At 43.0% G+C, this 20,626-nt stretch overlaps 1 protein-coding gene across 1 annotated transcript in view; it reads right to left on the reverse strand.

Annotated features, from left to right (window-relative positions):
- The window catches only part of DOCK11 (dedicator of cytokinesis 11), a 194,505-nt gene that overhangs the window by 154,011 nt on the left and 19,868 nt on the right, over positions 1-20,626 (reverse strand). The gene's annotated exons all lie outside the window — the stretch shown is intronic.

The raw sequence follows: 20,626 nt of genomic DNA on the forward strand, positions 1-20,626 counted from the left end.
GCCACCCAACAATTTATTGAATTTAAGGCAAAACGAAAAGTGGCATATATGGAAGCCTGTCAGTTGATATTTACTGAGTATGCACTATTCACTGGGTAACTAAAGGGGAGAAAAGTAGCAACATTCCTGTGCCTACTTGCTACCAGGCACGCTGTCCAAAGGACATCTCAAGTTTCCAAAGAGCTGGGGCAGGCACGGGTACTGGAGGTGCTTGATCCAATGGGCAGGGCATGAAAGGATGAGGTTCCAGGTGGCAAAGTCAGGGGATCCCTATGGGACTTCCAGGTGACCCGGCCATTGATAGTAGGGCCACAGCCCGAGGCCAAGGTTACAAGGAGCAGGGTTAGTGACCCTGAGAAATCCAGGATGTGACTGATTTAATAAGAGTGATAACAGCATCTACTGAGCCTTTTCTAGATACCAGGCACCGTGCCAAGTGCTTTCTCTACATTTTTTCACATAAGACTCATAATAACCCTATGAAATAGATTAAATCTTTGTTCCCATTTTACGGATGAAGAAATCCTGGACTCAGAACAGGTTACGTAACTTGCCCACCTTCAGAGCTGGAATTCAAACCTGATTCTGTGACTCCAAAGCTCTGTTCTTTCCACCTCATATAGCCTTTCCTCCCCTGAGAAATACAGCAAGATACTAAAGTTCAAGGTACTGAACTTGGAATAGGATCCCATCACCTACCTTCCTATCATCTATTCCTTCACTGAATTTACCCTGATCTGATACACTGTCTATTTTACAGCTCTGCCTGTTTAAGGGCAGGGATTTCCCTTCATCTGTTCACCACTATAACCCTAGCACCTAGAACAGTACCTGGCACTCAGCAGACAACCAGTCATTAGTGTTGAATGAACTTGGAGATATTCAGGTTCTACCAGAGCCATGTCTCAACACACTACTGTAAACCCAGGCGGGTCTATATTATTGATTTCTAGTAATAACATTTTACTTAAATTATTTTTCTTAATAATTTTATAATGAAAACTGTATAAAGAAAACTTGAATTTAAGATATATTAAAACTTAACAGCATAATGGAATAGGGGTTATATTTGTATTTGTGTACATAGTATTTGAGGCAGTCTCCAGTATACTGTATCCAAACCATCCTTTGAGAACCGTTTTTATACATGGTCACAGCTATATCGCAGTTCCATATCTGAAGGGCGTCACAGAGTTTCCTCTGTAAGATTAGTTATGAGAGTAAACCACTCTAACGAATGAGAATCAGTGTTCAACAAGTCTAAAAGATCCTAACAAAAACAGTATAGAGGTGCCGCAAGAAGTTAAAAATAGAACTACCATATGATCCAGCAATCCCACTTCTGGGTACATACCTGAAGGAAAAGAAATCATTATCTCCAAGAGATATCTGCACTCCCATGTTCACTGCAGCATTATTTACCATAGCCAAAACATGGAAACAGCCTAGGTATCCATCAAGAGAGGAATGGATTTTTAAAACGCGACGTGTACATATATACAATGAAATATTGTTCAGTCATAGAGAAGAAGGAATTCCACTACTTGCGACAACACGAATAAATCTTGAAGGCATTATGCTAAGTGAAATGAGCCAGACAAATACAGTATGGTATCACTTATACGTAGAATCTAAAAAACAGGAGAATGGTGGTTGCCAAGGGCAGCGGGGTGAGGGAAAACGGGGAGATGTTGGTCAAAGGGTACAAACTTTCAGTTATAAGTTGAGTGAGTTCTGAGGATCTAATGTACGGCACGGTGACTATGGCTAACAATACTGTATTACATACTTGAAATTTGCTAAGAGAGTATAGCTTAAGCATTCTCACACACACAAAAAAGGTAACCATGTGAGGTGACAGATGTGTTCATTAATTCCGATTGTGGTAATCATTTCCCAAGGTATACGTACATTAAATCACTGTACATTCTAAATATATACTTTTATTTTTCAATTATATCTCAATAAATCTGGGGGAAAAAGATCCTAACAAAGATATATTTCATTTCAAGTCTTAAATTTGTATTTATTGACCCATGAGATCAAATGAAGTAGATCATCCCTATCATGTCTACGGATACCCGCGCAAAACAAGCTGAAATAAAAGAAAAAAAACTCCTATTTTGTGAACTCAGAGATTTTTCTGATAGGAACATTTGACCCCCTTGTCCCATATCTACCATGTTTTGTGGACCCAAGTGAAAGGACACTGTGAGTGAAGCTTGAGCCCTAACACTTAGAGTCTGTGATCAATTTCTCAGAGAAGTTAAGTGAATAAAAGTCCCACCTAAGAAGGCAAGCCTGGGAGATTGGGACTGACATATATACACTACTATGCATAAAACAGATAACTAATGAGAACCTGCTGTATAGCACAGGGAACTCTACTTCACTTTGCTGTACAGTAGAAACTAACAACACTGTAAAACGACTACCCCGATTAAAAAAAAAAAAAAAGGCAAGCCTTAGAAACTGAATTTCAAAGTTTTGCTTTCGGTGCCAACTATCTTCCCAATACAGATTGCAAAAACAGTCCTCCAATTTCATTGTTTAACCTGTTGAATTAGCATCTGCTAATCTTCTCTGCACAATAATTTCACAGGCACCTGCTCCAAGTAACTTTGAAAAAGAAAATCCTCCTTCAGCTTTCTAACCTAGTTGTCAAATTACTATGCTAAAGGATACGTCAAAATGAATCACTTGTTGAAACGTACGGTATATGCCTTCTAAAAATGAAACTTCCAGCTCTCCCTGTGTTTCAAAGGCCACATATTCATGTTACAGAAAACGAGGTTTCACTTTTCATAGAAAACTGATTCAACTAAGCATTCTCGGTCTTCACTCCTACTCCTTTGTCAGGGGTAGCTCAACTGCAGAAGAAGCTGGGGTGGCTATTCTGGGTCCCACAAATCTTCCCCTAGAAGAAGATCTAGGCCCGTGAATCAGGCTTCATTTTTACAAAAAGAAAAAGAGAAGGATTAAGGGCCCCCTCCCATCCCCCAGCTGCCTCCGATCCCCATTTGTTTCTCCAGCCCTCTCCCCGGAATTAAAAGCACAATTCGAGCTGTCAGTAGGATTCAGCTGTAACTCTGTTGGCATCAGAGACAAGGAAAACCTTTGACTTTTAGAATTACCATGACTTAATGGCAGCTCTGCCCGGCGGTCTAGAACATAACCCTTATCTAACTTTCCTATTCAGCTTTATGATTTGATTATCAGACTTACAGGGTTACCCGAAATAAAGCTTCCATCACACACAAAAAGGGTCTTTCTCTCAGGTTTGGGCACTGCCTTCCTGCCAGTTCGTGCACTGATTGGCCTGAAAAGGTGCTTTTTCCTAACGCAAGAAAACTGTGTTATAATAATCAGTAGTTTAGGGCTTCCCTGGTGGCACAGTGGTTAAGAATCCGCCTGGCAATACAGGAGACACGGGTTCGAGCCCTGGTGCGGGAAGATCCCACATGCCATGGAACAACTAAGCCCATGAGCCACAGCTACTGAGCCTGCGCTCTAGAGCCCGCGAGCCACAACTACTGAGCCCACGTGCCTAGAGCCCATGCTCCGCAACAAGAGAAGCCACCGCGATGAGAAGCACGCGCACCGCAACGAAGAGTAGGCCCCGCTCGCCGCAACTAGAGAAAGCCCATGCACAGCAACAAAGACCCAATGCAGCCAAAAATAAATAAATTTATTTTAAAAAATAATAATAATCAGTAGTTCATAAACACCCAAATAATAGCAAGGTCTCACTGCGTCCTTCTATAAGTTCTGTAGCAGTGTTAAGTAAAAGGCAAGAGCATTTATATAATCTGAAGAGAAGCGAGCATATGTTTCAGTCTTCTCTTCCTAAGTAGTGACAGGAAAACCGTCAGCCTAAATTTGGAACCTACTCAGTTTTCACCATGCAGGGGAAAAAAAAAAAAAGGTTTGCATTTGAAAGTTCTCATTCACTGATTCCTGAGCTCTCTTGAAATAACTTGCTGCTCATATTATTAGGGTTTTGGTGGTTGTTTCACTCCAAGATGACTCTGCAGTCTTTAAGAAAACACTTTCAATATATATTCTACCCGTTTCTTAACCAAAACGCATCAAATAGACAAGGAAAATACTATCATTTCAACTTGGTACATGAAGAAACTGGCTCGGAGCTTAGGATCAGCTATCCACATCTAGCGGTAGAATCGGGATTCAAATCCAAGTCTTCCAACTACTGAGCCTTTTTCTGTTCTTAAGTGTCTCCCAAACTCGACTTACTCATGGTACAATCTTCAAGATTTCTGCCACAACTTCTGCACTATCATATACCTCGTATTTTTCTTCAAATCAAATCTCTCTTTCATTGAAATACATTCATTGAAACAGTAAGCTTTATATTAGTCCCCCAAAGGAAAATAAGTCAATATTTTCCTAATCCCCAAAAAATAAAGTTTTAAATGTCAACCTTTGTGCCATGGTTCAGGACACAGTACACTCTTCCAGACTCAGGCCCCTCGGACCAAATCTAAATAAGACTTCCACGTGTAAGCCCTCAAATTGTGAAGAAATGCACAATTCCGCAAATGGAGATAACTTTCTGATGTCTAACATAGAGTGAAAGGACAGAGACTGAAAAAGGGAACTCATCAGTACAGATTCGGTTACAGTCTGCTTCTTGGTACAAAGAGAGGATGCAATGGATTCTTACTGGGAGTCACTAACAGCATCAAACACTTTAAGACTTTATGATTTTGTGGTGGTCCCTGTACATCCACTGTACAGGATGACTGATCTTTCATCATCTTAACTATGTATGTATAAATGTAAAACCAAGCTTGCGACCCTAAAATGATATGTAAATATGTATATGCAGGTATACAGTCAACCCTCCAACCACTCATGTATTTACAAGCGCACATTACTAGTAAGCCGGTTTATGCTCTCATTAGAAACTTAACCGTATCATTTCAATTGCATTTTTAAAAAGCAATCATAATCGCGTAATATTTCCGTGTCAACAGTGCAAAATCAGCCTGGTTACTTTTTTTTTTTTTAAGGAATTTTGCCTTTTTTTAAATTTAATTAATTAATTTATTTATGGCTGTGTTGGCTCTTTGTTTCTGTGCGAGGGCTTTCTCTAGTTGCGGCAAGTGGGGGCCACTCCTCAGCGAGGTGTGCGGGCCTCTCACTATCGCCGCGGCTTCTCTTCTTGCGGAGCACAGGCTCCAGACGCGCAGGCTCAGTAATTGTGGCTCACGGGGCTAGTTGCTCCGCGGCACGTGGGATCTTCCCAGACCAGGGCTCGAACCCGTGTCCCCTGCATTGGCAGGCAGACTCTCAACCACTGCGCCACCAGGGAGGCCCCAGCCTGGGTTACTTTTGCTTAGATATTACACCAAAGGTCACTCGTTTGCTGGTAAATTTTCGACTTTTAGAAACTAGTTCTTAAGAATTCTAAGAATGTCTCTTCTGCAAGTCTGAAGTGAACACTGGCTTCACAGAATCCCTTCTGTATCACACTGGGAGGGAGAGCAGAGCAGGCAGAAGGCTTAGCAGTGGGGCACGGAGCCAGTTCAAAAATCTCCCACTGCCACCCGCTTCTCCACATTAAGTTTTGGTGCCAGACGGAGCACGGCAACGACTGGTTTATGAAGGAGAATGATTGAGCCCAAAAGTTAGAAGCTGATTTTTGCAGTATTGTGATCAGACTGTTTCAATGGCATCTGAACATAATCTTATTGAAAATGACAACCATCTTAGAAAAGAAGGAACAGACTCAAAAAGAGGGGGTTACTCCGCAAGTCTCTCCTTCCCATCCTTCCCCCACCTCCCTCCCTTGGGAATGTCTCCAGACCCCCTAAGGGATTTAGTTCCCCTTTTGTTTCAGACATTTGGAGCAGGGTTTGGAGCGCTTTCTCCAGAGATCTCAAAATAACACTTTGCGCTCAAAATGGCCACTGGGGACATGCTGCTTCCGGCAACGCTGAAAAGAAAGTGGGTTTGGTGGTAGAGCACACTTAATCAAGTCCCTGCTAAGGTCCAGGCTGTGTGCTAGCCCTTGAGAAGCTCACGGTCTAGAGCGGGAGGCGGATGAACCCAAGACGTTTAAGTTGATCACAGAGGCTGTTATAACCTGAAGCACCACTTGGCTTCCATGCATCTGTCAGACCCTCTGATACCACATCTTCTTCCAACAAAGCGACTGCACAAGTGTTCTTGCACATTAAAGTGTGCAAGCCCATCTAGTCACATTTATATCAGAAGAATTTCCCTGTATGGGTATATGTGGTCTCGGATCATTTCATCTTGTCTTCTACTTTAGTTGATAAATTCTGTAAGAAATGAGAAACGTCACCACTGCAGACTAGAGATTTCTAGAGGGGGACCCTACACAGCATGGCAACAAAGGAACCATAACTGTAAGGAACTTTTTCATAAGTTTCATGTCAAGAGTATTTGACTTTGTTATGACCTTGTCTTTCCTCAATCGTATGATTACCTTTCACCAGCTCATTTCTTTCCCTCTTTCCCAAAAGGAACTCAAGTACCGAAGAAGCTTTGAATTAATATAATCTGATGATGCTGCTAGGGGAGGGAAGGCCATCTTTTCAGTTAGTATAACCGACTTGGCAAAATAGACACGAACATATTTTATTTTATAAATTTATTTATTTTTATTTTTGGCTGTGTTGGGCCTTCGTTGCTGCTTGCAGGCTTTCTTTAGTTGCGGCGAGCGGGGGCTACTCTTCGTTGCGGTGCGCAGGCTTCTCATCGCGGTGGCTTCTCTTGTTGAGGAGCATGGGCTCTAGGTGCACGGGCTCAGTAGCTGTGGCTTGCAGGCTCTAGAGCACAGGCTCAGTAGTTGTGGCACACGGGCTTAGTTGCTCCACGGCATGTGGGATCTTCCCAGACCAGGGCTCGAACCTGTGTCCCCTGCGTTGGCAGGAGGTTCTTAACCACTGCGCCACCAGGGAAGCTCGACACAAACACATTTTAATAAAGGTTGTTTTTCAGGACAAATGTTGGCCCAAAAACCCACATACAAATCACATTCAAGACACTGACCTTTCTTAAAGCTAAGAGCTAAAGGGAAAATCATACTTTTCATGAGACCACGGGGTCATGCTTATTCCTAATTTACACCTTGGCTCTCACATCATTCCTGTGACAGCCCAACCTCCAACCTCTCTCACTCACAGCTCATAATGTCCTTCCCAACCACTGCGGCATTTTCTCACATATAGCTGTAATTGCATTGTGGGTACTTCGCATATTCGTCTCCTTAGCGGGATTGTGAACACCTGGAGGGGGAAACAGTGCCTTGTACATTCGCTGACCTTTACACTGAGTATTAATATACACCAAGCTAAGCATTTTCTATTATCTCACTTAATTCCTTCAAAAACCCTGCAAGGGAGGCTCTTTTACTGTGCCCATTTTCAGACGAGGAAACTGAGGCTCAGGCAGGTCCAATGTCACACATTAGTGGAGCTGGGATTCAAATCTATATCTGATGGACTCCAGAGCCAGTACCCCTAACCATAATACACATAAACAAAAACAAAACACTTCCCCACCCTCACTCCTACCATGTTTAATTTCCTTGGATGGACTTGACATTTTAGGATTTGCTAGCGCTTACTTGAACTACACCATCATTTTTACCAGAGTCAGATCTTGCCTTCTCATCGCCCTGATGACGCTGAGCATGAGTGGCTTACAGAGCTTGTAATGTAATTGGATAAGGAGTTTTACATTTCTTAGCTGCTGCTTCCAATTTAGCATTTGCCGTCAATGAGTAGGGATTAGCACCTTAGGTCTTTTACTTTGGGGAAAGGAGCTGGCAGATTTGACTTCAAGTGGGTAAGAATCAGATTACCAAAAAACAACAGTAAGATACTGTCAAGGGACCGTGTCTAATTCACCTCGGTATCCTCCACAGAGAGAACCTAGAAGACAGCCGTGAGAACTACAAAGCCAGAAGCTTTTGTGGTGCATGAGGGATAACCGGCTGAATAATACAGAGAGACTGATCCTACATGTATGTATGCCTTCCAAGCTAAAACGGCAGCATACAAGGAGAGAAGGACAAGTCATTGATTAGCTAAGGCTTTCAGAATTCATTTTCAGATCCCAGCTTGAATTTAATTTCTGATTCCAAGAAATCAGCAAAATGAGGTTCTAAAGGTATTTAAATCTAACTGAGGAAAAAGAAAACTCATTTTTTTCCCTGTTTAGAGTTTTCACATAGGGAGGAATTCTTTTTAAATGCCAAATTACTTCCCTTTTCTAAGTCTATTCGGCTATTTATATGAACTCAAGAACTATTTTTAAAAACCTACAAAGAATTTATATTATTTTTTTAAATCACAAAATAAACAAGTCTCATATGTACTATATGATTAAATCAAACTCGGTTAACAAGTGTTTTTCATTACAGCCAACTCAAATATTACGCAAATAATCTAGATTATCTACAAATGAATAAATAGAATTTCCATGAACTCCATACCCCCAAACTTCACTTTAACTGATAATCATGTTTACTCAATATGCTGGCTGACAGGTAGGAAAACTGATTTGAATTCAATCACTCCTTACGTTTTGTGTCCACTTTCTGCTAGTATTTAAATGACTCAAAGATAAGACAAGGGTTTCCCTGGTGGCGCAGTGGTTGAGAGTCCGCCTGCCAATGCAGGGGACACGGGTTCGTGCCCCGGTCCGGGAGGATCCCACATGCCGTGGAGCGGCTGGGCCCGTGAGCCATGGCCGCTGAGCCTGCGCATCCGGAGCCTGTGCTCCGCAACGGGAGAGGCCACAACAGGAGAGGCCACAACAGTGAGAGGCCCGTGTACCGCAAAACAAAAAAAAAAAACAAACAAAAAAGATAAGACAAAAAGAGGTAAAAATGAAAAGAAAGGATTGAATAAATTGAGAGAATGGCAAAGTAGCTTTTTGAAACTAGAAGAACACTCTTTCTATTCTTTAGCAAGCCATTATTGACAGAAAGAAAGAAAATGCACCTTGGTTACACATAATGGCTTTCTTTCTAACAAATTAAAGAATTTAACAAGTTCACATAGACCTACAAAATTATTACAGACAATTCGTTCAAGCAAGGAGAAATTAGACTGTGTGCCCATCAACTAATTTATAACCTGCCTTGGATCTTCGTTCCCACTCCAGTAATGACAGAAAAGAAATCTTGTTGACTTTTTCCTGAGTGTGACAAACAGAACCATAACATACCTTGCATTCTTAAGCAGAACAAAATGTAAAGTGCACTGATGTTCTATAGGTATGTGGATTTAGCCAGCCAGATTACTTACATTCCATGAAAACATAAAAACCCAAAGGTCCTGTTTGTGTCATCTGAAAAGAGCAGGACAAGCCTATTTCGTTACAAAAGCTCCGTAATCTATAAATCAGCCAGCCACACATCGTTTTCCACACTGGATCCAACCACTGGTCTAGCCATCCCATTAATCTGCTCCTGACAATGGAGTAAAGAAAATCGATGGGCCCCATTTTGAAAACCAACCTTGACAGGGGCAAAAACGCACTTTTCTACAAATATTTTCATTTTCCATAACTGGTCATATTGGATCTATCCATTAATTGAAATTCTCTCTGCCTTTTTTGAACCTTACCAGTATTTTCAGTGTATACCACTTCATGAGATAATACATTCTAAAAGCTATTTGAAATAAATAGAGAGGTCCTTTGATTTTTCTTAAGTTTACCTCTTTAAAATATCAGGAGATGCCCTATGTCTTGGTATAATATTCCAGTATATGGTGACCTGAGCCATGTTTATCCTATCTACCCACTTGTGATTAAACAGGCAGACCTTCCAGTAGGCTCTGCCTTTTGGTGACTTGAGGCAGGAATCTACAGATGATCTTCCTGGTCATGCTGCATGTTTTACTGTCCTTCCAGCCCTAACGCATCCTGGGCAGACGGTTCTCAGTGTTCAGTCTACAATCACTCCCATGTTGCTCTAGCATAGCATAATCAAGCTCAAAACCTACTCTCCTAGTAATAAGTTTCAATTATCTCCCCAGCTCTTGTCCATCCAGAAACTCATCTCTCACTTTCCTGTCCACGTTATCCAGCCTCATGGGGTCTCACTGGGGTACAGCTCCTACAGCTTGGCCTCTCTCAACTCTTAGGAAAGGGTGTTAAATCAGACCAGCATCCCTTGCTTAACCATCCCTCGGCTATTCAGCTTTTCTACACAACTTCTCCTTTAAAAAATGCCTGTATATCACCTTTGTTTCCTTCTTTAAGCCAATTCCCTCCCTATGACAAACCTGTATCATCAGAGATACCACTTGATAGGAGAGTCTTAGGGGTTGACCCCTGTGAAAGGTTCTTTGAAGTTCCTAAGTTAATATCCTTGAGGTGATTAAAATGTTATAAAATCGATGTGATGGTTGCACATATCTGTGACTATATTAAAAACCACTGACACAGACACTTTAAATGGGTGTGTTGTATGGTATGCAAATTACATCTCAACAAAGCTACTAAGAAAGCTAGGGAAAAAAAATAACCTATCCAGTTTCACTTCCTTATACCTAAAAAACCCCTCCCCTATTTAGGAAGAAGAGTTCCCCCTACAGCAACCACCAGGCCCCTCAGTAGAATGGTTAGGTGTCAATGTGTGGGGATCCTACACTGTAGCTAGGCTGTAGCCAGAGATTCCACTGGCAGGCCTGGAACAAAAGTGAGGCTTGCTGCCCTGTAGCTCCCTGAGGGCTCTTCTGGAGCTCTTACACACAGAAACACAAAACACACAGCTTAGTTCTGACTGTCACTGAGCATCAACCATGTGCCAGAGGCAGTGGGCTACAAAGCTGAGAAGACAAACGTGGGCAAGATGTGGGTGCTGCCCTTCAGGAACTCATGAGCTTGAAGGGAAGACAGACGCCCTCAACAGAGAGTTAAAATACGATGGGATAGGGACTTCCCTGGCGGTCCAGTGATTAAAGCTCCGAGCTTCCACTGCAGGGGGCGCGGTTCCATCTCTGGTGGGGGAACTAAGATGCCACGCGGCGCAGCCAAAAAAAAATACACGATGGGATAAAAATACACGATGGAATACGAGCTGGGACGGGGACACAGAGAGTGCTGTGGGGATGCAGATTAATTCCACGGGCGAAGGAAGCTCAGAGAGGAGGTAGCATGTGCGCTGAGCCTTGAAGGACTGAATAAAAACGCCCATGGCAGGCAAGGTGAAGAAAGGCATTGCAGGCAAAGATGAGAGCGGAAGTAATAGACGAGGATGAAACGCATGTGTTCAAGGAGTCTGGGGATGCACAGAATAAGGAGAAATGGCCGGGAAGAGCTGGAAAGGCACGTTTACGGAGGACCACAGATGCCAAGGCCATGAGATTGGACTGTTTCCTAGTGTAGGCGATGGGCAGCCAGCAGAGAGGTTTTTAAGCAGGGGAATGACATGAACAGATGTTTTACTCATATTTATGCACTGCAAGCCAGAAGGTCAGCGCTAATGGAAATTAATCCATAAACTGACAGCATAGGCTGAAAATCTGCCCCATTGTCTACATTTTCCAGGAGCAATACACTGAATTATGGAAAACTACTCATCAGAGTTGCATACGAAACTATTGAGGAAAATAAAGTGAGGGCTCTGTTTCTGTGAAGAGCTTTTCTTTAACAGAGAAATAAAGAGAAATACTTGCTTGCATCTTCCTTGTGACAGAGATTAAATTCGCCTGAACATTTCATTTTGAAAAGATCAACTGCCAATCTGCACTTAATCTGTTCCAACACCTTTTCAATGGCTAATTTGATTCAGAATGGTTAAATTTTCGATGAAACATAAGTTGGATCACAGTATTCCTTTGTTTAAACCCCTTTAATGGTTCAAAATAGCCTGCAGAGTTGGTGATTTGTGAAGCAGAGAAAAATGTTGGGGTAAAAATGGGAAAGTCACTACGTTCTCCTGGAGAATGCATAATATACTAATATAATAATAAATGTTCTTAATTAAAATTAAAAACATAGCCTGCAGAAAAAAGCTTGAACCGTTTAGCAAGGCTTATAAGATCTGGCCTCCACCCCCAGCCTCCAGCCCAGGCGCTCCAACCCCCGTGGGCAGATCTCCTAATGGGCCCTGTTACCCCACCTTTCCTGCTCCTCTGTCAGTTCTTCCCCCAGCCTCACTGCAAGACTCCGTGAAGCTGCCCATCTTTCTAGGTGCAAATGGCCACTCCCTCCTACCCACTGCTACCCACCTCCTCAAACCCACAGCTAGTGCCTGAACTTCCTTCCCCATCCTAGTCCCATGATGAAGAGCTGAGGTGCCCATTTCCTTTTCTGCCTCTCCCCTCACTAGAGTGAAAGCTCTGTGATTCAAGAGCCTTTGTCTGATTCACGGCTCTATCCCCAGCACCCCCAAATTTTATGTTGAATGACTGAATGAGCAAACTATGAATCCACTGTCATTATCTTTCTTTCTTTCTTTTCTTTCTTTCTTCCTTCCTTTCTTTCTTTCTTTCTTTCACATCTTTATTGGAGTATAATTGCTTTACAATGTTGTGTTGGTTGCTGCTGTATAACAAAGTGAATCAGCCATACATATACATACATCCTCATATCCCCTCCCTCTTGCGTCTCCCTCCCACCCTCCCTATCCCACCCCTCTAGGTGGTCACAAAGCACCGAGCTGATCTCCCTGTGCTGTCATTATCTTTCTAACCCTCAACATTAAGATTTCCTGCCTCTTCCAATTTTTCAAGATGATCACCAACTACAAAATGCTCACTGAAATACGTCCAAAGGAGCCAGGCTACTGAACACTTTAATAATGTGAATCATCACTCATTCATTTCTCTTTTGGTAAATTCACAACATCATATATGAAGTTTTCATAGAACCAGGCACACCTACATGAAGAAATGTAAAGTGTCAGGAGGTAGAAAATCGTGTTGGTTGGGCATTTGAATTAAACTTGAGAGAAAGCTGATGACTCCAGCAAAACTCATTTTGTGCTGGTAACAGTTCTCCCATTGCCAAACTTCCTCCTGAACAACCTCTCTCTCCCCATCCCTCCCTTCCCTTGAGCTCACATTTACTGTGTGCTGAATGTGCCCAGGGTATGTTTTCTGGCTTCCTTCCCTAAAAGTTATCCAAAATGCATCCCGCCACACATGCGCAGAAACTCTAGCGAGAAGCGCTCCCCACACCCTTATCTAAGCATCCCCGTTTTGCAACGTTCCTCATCCGGTGCAATGCCACTGCAAGACCTCAGACTTAGAACAACGCTGCCTCTACAAGCCTCTACCTATATTATGTGGCTGAACCAGTCATAATGGCAAAACTGTGTCTTTCCCAGAAAAGAATCTCCACACCTTCTCCCCAAGACAATCTCCAACTAGGCTAACATCACCCTTGCCCATTCTCTCCATGTTACAGCGCATTCCTGTCTTGCGTACATTTTCATTTCAACCTGGACCCCGTAGCCGATAGCCCTGTCACTAGTCCCTTGTCATTCGGAACCACATCCATGGCCGCTCCCCAGCCCTAGATCAAGCCCCCTGCTTGCCCGTCTTTGCTGCTGCAGGAGAAGAGCCTGACTGAGTGCTCAAGGCCTTCATTTACGGGGATACAAATCCTAGGCTCAGTTGGGCTCTCAGTCCCACCCTCAAGGCTTTTACTTACTCCTTGTCAGCTCCCCACGACCTGAAAGAGAACAGGACACTTGAGGTTTCACGAATGGAAAATCCCCTCTCTTACAATGGCGTCCTGGTTGACCTGCATAGCTTGCTGCAAGGGCTGTTCTACTGAATCCGATGTCCCCACGCTGACGTTAACAAATTTCATAAAACCCTGTATCCTGCCACATTTATTTGGCAGTCAACTCCTTTCTGGGTGCCACTTTCTCCATTCCTAATTTGGTTCCTAATCTGGGGTCCTAAGTGATCCTTGGATGGGCTACGTGGGATCTGTGAAAGTCTGAAATTATTTGGAAAATGTTCTATGTACACCTTTACGGGAAAAGGATCCAGAGCTTTCCAGAACCTCAAAGGAGTGTGTGACCCAAGAAAGGCTAAGATCTACTGCCTTACTAACTTCATACAAACAGACTGCATTATTTTTATATAAGACTTACTGGTTTTGTGTCGTTATAAAGCAATACATGTTCACTGAAGAATCTTTAATCTAAAAATGTAAAAAAGAAAATGAAAGTTCCTTAGAATCTCATCACCCAGAGAGGATCACTGTTAGTGGCCATTTTGATGTTTCTCGATCTCTTTTCAATTTTTGTCTCCTTCTAAATTGGATTCATACTGTTGATTTTTGATAGTTACAGGGTTCGAGAAACTTCCGAGTACAAAGAATTTGGGACCAGTGTTCACAACTGCCTTTGATTTCCAAGCCCATCTACCAACAAATATTTCTTGAGCACCTGCTGTGTGTATGACACACCACTCCAAAAATCAAGAGTAAATCCTTATCCAAGTTCTCACACAAGGTGTTTAAAAATTCTAGGGATTTCAATAGGCTGTGCGAAGTTCCAGCCTAAGAAAGAGCACATTTTAGCTTAAAATGACTGGACCTATATCAACCAGAAAAAAAAAGGGGGTCAGGTGGCAACAATGACGTAATTATAGACTTGGAGGAACACAATTAAACCACTAGAAGTCAGATTTTTTTTTAAATGACGGTTCTCCTTTATTACCAAAATGCGGACTCTCACCTAATGATATATAAAAAAAAAAGGTGATAAAACAAAATACATGAGATGCGACTATATAGTAAAGGCCTGGACCATCTCACACGACTCATAAACTCATTCTGAGGGAAATTCCCTGTGTTCTGAGCAATGACATTAGGGAATAATTGTGTAGTCTCCTGTGGTGGTGACTGTTCAAAGGACAGCGCTTGTTTGCTTGTGGAATTCCGCCGTGTTTAAGGAGTGTACTTATTTCACCGCCACTGCTTACATATTTCACAATCAAGATAATTCTGGACAAACAGAATCATTGCTTCTTTGCTTTAAATATATATAGGCAGAGGATGAGCCAACTGCAAGATTTCTTACCATTTCAAGTCCACTCCCTCCACTGCACTTTTCATCCCGTATTTAAACACTATCCCATTTTCAAGCAGGAAAGCAAATAAGTCTCTTGCAAGAATTCAAGGCCAAGCCCAGTGAAATGCTTCAGAGCTTTCTCTATCAGCCATCCCGTCCCTCGCTAAACCACTGAGGCTTTTCCTCCTTCCTCTGACCGTTGGAGGCCCCTCTGAGGGAGCAATCCAGGCCTGACCCTGCAAGAGTTTCCTGGAACATACTGGCATCGACTGGAGAAGCCACAGCCTCTGGCCAGGTCAAAGGCTCGGCCCTGTTTTCTTGTCAACACCTCAACCTGACAGCAGCCACCTGCAGGCTGTAGTGAAGTGGCCGTCGGGCAAGCAGGCCGAGGTGGGCCCGTAGCTGTGCCTCGGCATCTTTCTCTCCCTCCAGGCTGTGACCAGAGCTCCTTTCGGAAGGCCTTGAGGCAGCCAGTGGACTGCAAGAGTTAAGAGCCCTCACCTTCTCTTAAAGCAAGAGCCACACTCTGTCTAAGAGGGACTTGAATTCGTGGCTAGACGTGATGCTGCTCCAGGGCTCAGTGTGTAGCATGAGAAAGACCAGAGACCTTAAAGCCCTTTCATACACTTTTCATAGAACTGCAGCTGGAAGCCAGACCTGCTGACCCTATTCAGTCCCCATGATGTGCTCAACAGCTTTGAGAAACGACGCCTGCCACGGCGGCTCCTTCTTTCACTACTATTTCTTTTCTGTTTGGGGATTGTTTAAGGCACCAAAATTTCACGGGGGAATAAGTAGGCGCTACTGTACTACCTACACAGGAAGTGGTAGAAAGTGAGCGTCATTTTACTGACAAGAGGAGAGTAGTTAAAAGTAAATATGGTCCAATGAAAACATTAAAGATTTCTGTATTCTGAGTGATGGGATTATAGGTGATTTTTTTCCTTCTTTTTCTGCTTTTCCCCCCATTTTTCTAGCACAAACCTGTATTGCTATTATAATCCAAAAACATAAAATCAATTTTATTAGCTTTTTTTAATTACAGTAAAATATACATAACATGAAATTCACCATTTTATCCTTTTTTTGTTTGTTTTTTTTTTTGCGATACGCGGGCCTCTCACTGTTGTGGCCTATTCCGTTGCGGAGCACAGGCTCCGGACGCGCAGGCTCAGCGGCCATGGCTCACGGGCCCAGCCGCTCCGCGTCGTGTGGGATCTTCCCGGAACGGGGCACGAACCCGTGTCCCCTGCATCGGCAGGCGGACTCTCAACCACTGCGCCACCAGGGAAGCCCCATTTTATCCATTTTTAAGTGTACACTTCAGTGGCATTAAGTACATTTATATTGTTCTGCAACACCACCATTACCCATGTCCAAATTTTTTCAGCATCCCAAACAGAAACTCTGTACTCATTAAACCCTAACTCCCCCTTCTCCCCAACCTCCAGGAACCTCTAATCTACTTTCTGACTCTATGAATTTGCCTATTGAAGGTACCTCATATAAGCAGAATCATACAATAATTGTCCTTTTGTGTCTGGCTGATCTCACTTAGCATGGTATTTTCAAGGTTCATCCATGTGGCAGCTCATGTCAGAATTTCATTCCTTTCAAAGCCTGAATATGATTCCACTGTACATATGTACTATGTTTTGTTTATCTGCTGATGGACATTTGGGTTGTTTCCACCTTCTGACTATCGTGAATAATATGATACAAACACTGATAGGATGCGTTGATAGGAACACTGTGTACAAGTATTTGTATGAGCCCCTGCTTTCAGTTCTTTTGGGTTTGTAACCTAGAAGTGGGATTGCTGGATCGTATGGTGATTCTGTATTTAGCTTTCTGAGGAACTGCCAAGCGGTTTTCCACAGAGGCTGCACCATTTTGCATTCCCACCAGTAATGCACAAGGGTTCCAATTTCTCCTCATCTTCTGCAACATTCGTTATTTTCCACTTTTTTGATAACAGCCATCCTGACAGGTGTGAAGAGGTATCTCATTGTGGTTTTGATTTGCATTTCCCTAAAGATTAGTGATGTTGAGCATCTTTTCATGTGCTTATTGGCCATTTGTTTATCTCCTTTGGAGAAATGTCTACTCAAGTCCTTGGCCCATTTTTAAATCGAGTTGTTTGTTTTTTCGTTGTTGAGTCATAGGAGTTCTCCATATATTCTGGATATTAATCCTTTATCAGGTATACGCTATGCAAATATCTTCTCCCATTCTGTGGGTTGCCTTTTCATTCTCTTGATAGTGCCCTCTGATGCACAAAAGTTCTTAATCAACTTTATTTTTTAAAGAAAGTACAGGTAAAATTTTTAGGGCATAGGCAGACAGCCTAAAGTATAGATGGGGGGCTTCCCTGGTGGGTCAGTGGTTAAGAATCCGCCTGCCAATGCAGGGGACATGGGTTTGAGCCCTGGTCCGGGAAGATCCCACATGCCGCAGAGCAACTAAGCCCGGGCGCCACAACTACTGAAGCCTGTGCGCCTAGAGCCCGTGCTCCACAACAAGAGAAGCCACCGCAATGATAAGCCGGTCGACACAACTAGAGAAAGCCCGCGTGCAGCAACGAAGACCCAACGCAGCCAAAAATAAATAACATTTGAAAAAATTTTTAATTAAAAATCTTTAAAAATAAAGTATAGACAGGGATGGGAATCCTCATAGCTCTCTGTAGACTTCAAGGGAAAAGGAACAAGAATTGAGGTCTCTATGAGGTAACAACTCATAACTCCTCCCCCCAACTTGGCTCCTTCCTAGGCAACTAGTGCTGTAGGACACTTGTATGCTAGCGAGAGTTCCTGAAAGGGAACTCAAGCTGGGTGTGGTAGGTGAGCCCAATGGGGATGGTCAGGATGGTGGGGACATCGGATCCTGTAAGACTTTTAAGGTTCCCCAGTTCCACCAGGCAGACGTTTCACCCTAACCCGTTCTCTGGCTGGTTCTTGACTATACACACTCAAACTTCCAAACTTCTCACATGCAAGATCAACATGCAGATGTGTTAGTGCTGAATGGAATGGACTGTTTAAGTCGTTACTTTGAAAAGTGACACCCAAGTTCAGTTCCCTCTTGAAGACTCAAACTCCCAGGAAGTGACTCCCTCTGTTTGTAAACTTCAGACATTGCCTTTGGTATGCCTCTGCCCTTCATTTCTTTTCTCCTCCCTCCTCCCTCTCTGCCTCCCTACTCCTATCGGCAAAATGGGGCTTTCTAAACAACTTTGTCACGTCGGAATTTATTTTCCAAGTATTTTTGAAGTCTAATCGGTTTCTACAGGCAATCAGAAGAAGCACCACATACGCATTTTCTTCTAGGGATGACTGTGGAACCACACTCAAATCCCCTGGAATGTGAATAAATTAAGTCTAAATTTCAGGACCATTGTGAGGCTAAACTGTTGAATATCTCTAAGACTAAAGGTTAGAAACCCACTGCAGGTCCTGTATATTGATATTTCCTGCTCTACGAAGTAAGCATTTGTTATCAAAGGTATTCTCAATTACAGATCACTGATCCACCAAACCATTTTTTCATAAGGAGACTATCTGAAACTTTTCCCTTAACTAGATATCTCATACCCCAGGGTGTGAATTGAGTACTGTACATGCATTCATTTAGCAAAGAATCAAATTAGAAGGATATCTGTAGGAAGGCCTCCACCTAGACATTCCAAAACAACTGTCTCAGAAATTTCATCTTTACTCTTAGGAAATCCTTTTTTGCACTTAAATCGTTAGGAAAAAAAAAAACCCTCAACTCCTTTAGCCTATGCTCACATGCTCTACCTTCAAAGCCATCACATTATGGGATGGCTGGGGTGAGAGAAAAGGTACGAGGGGAGGAAGAGAAGTAGCTCTTCTCTACCATTCTAACATTTATTGAAAGCTTGCTAAGCAGCAGGTGCTGTGCTAAACGCATTACACGTGTTATTTCATTCGCGCAATTATCCTGTGAGGTAGAAAATACTGTCATTGCTCACACTTTATCAATGGGAAAACTGAGACTAAGGGAGGTTGGGCAGGGATGGTAGGCAGAATTCTATGATGCCCCCTAAGAGGTCTGCCCCCAGTCTACTCACCCTGTATAATTCCCTCCCCTTGATTGTAAGCCAGACCTGTGAATATTATGAGATATCACTCCCCTGATCAGGTTAGTAATAAATTGACTCCAAGGTCATCAAAGGGGAGATTATCCTGGGTGGGCCTGGCCTAATCGGGTGAACCCTGGGAGAGGAACTGGGCCCCTCCTGGAGAGGGAGATTCACCCACTGGTCTTAAAGGAGACAGAAGTGTTATGAGAGGTCCACGGGGCTAGACCTGAGGCTGTCCTCTAGGAACTGACAGCCACCCCCAGCTGCCAGCCAGCAAGAAAACGGGTCCAATCAGTCCTACAACCACAAGGAACTGAACTGTGCCAACCTGAAGGAGCTTGGAATAGGCCCCTGGGCTTCCAGATGAGATCACAGTCCTGCCAACACCTGTGAAACCCTGAGTAGAGACTCCAGCTGCGCCCTGCCCATACTTCTGACCCAGAGAAACTGAAATAAGAAGTGTGTGTTATTTTAAGCGGCTGAGTTTGTGGTCATTTGCTATGCAGCAATAGAAAACTCATTCATTCAGGATTCAAAGCCAGGGCTGTTTAACTCTGGCATGAATGCTCTTAACCACTACAGCAGTTTCAGTAGCAGTTTCACAAATTCCTAACCATGTTTAATTCTTCAAAATGAGTAGAGACACCAATTTCTACTTAACAGTTATGGGTATGACCTTTTCCTCTTCTGATGCAGTGTGCAAGTTTTAAAAATGTTTTGACCACATTCTAGTATAGAAACACACATATTGATTTGAGATCTGGGAGAAGAATACACATTCAATAGAAAACTGCTCGAATGCAACATGATAACAGGTAAGCTGTGAAAAAATAAGTAGACCGGAAATCGTAAGATTTTATTTACCAACGGCACCTTGTTGAAGCAGGCTGGGCTTTTTACAAGGACTCCAGGCTGTGCTACTTGTGAATACTTTCCTTCTGATCGTTGCGTAATCTGCAAGATCTGTCATCCTGTGCCTCTGAAGAGATGACAACCCATTATCTCTTTTCAGACAGCCCAACTCCAAATTCACTGACTAGGAGAGGCCGGCGAATTCTCTGCTGGAGTGAGATCAAGTTAAAGAGAAACTCACAGAAGCATACACTGGAGTTGCTTCTTGGAGGGCATCAGTCAACAACACATGTTTCATGTTCTTTCACACACGAACACACCCAAACTACACATGGGGACAAAGCAGGTGAATAATAATAGCTAACACTCATGTAGCCGATGCCAAGCGTTTACCATGAATTGTGTCATTTAGGCCTCCGGCTCACCTCATGAAGTAGGTATTATTATCACTGTCACTCCCATTTTATAGACCAAGAAACTGAGACTTATTTAGAAAGTTCAGTAACTTTCTCAACACTCTCCAACCAGAGTGGCGTTTCAACTCAGACGCTGACACCAGAGCTCACATTCTCAGTCAGACTGCTGTATCACCCGTACTTCTACTGCTCTTCAACTAGTTATTTCTTCCA

This window comes from Lagenorhynchus albirostris, chromosome X, assembly GCF_949774975.1.
Source record: "Lagenorhynchus albirostris chromosome X, mLagAlb1.1, whole genome shotgun sequence".
Lineage (NCBI taxonomy): Eukaryota > Metazoa > Chordata > Mammalia > Artiodactyla > Delphinidae > Lagenorhynchus > Lagenorhynchus albirostris.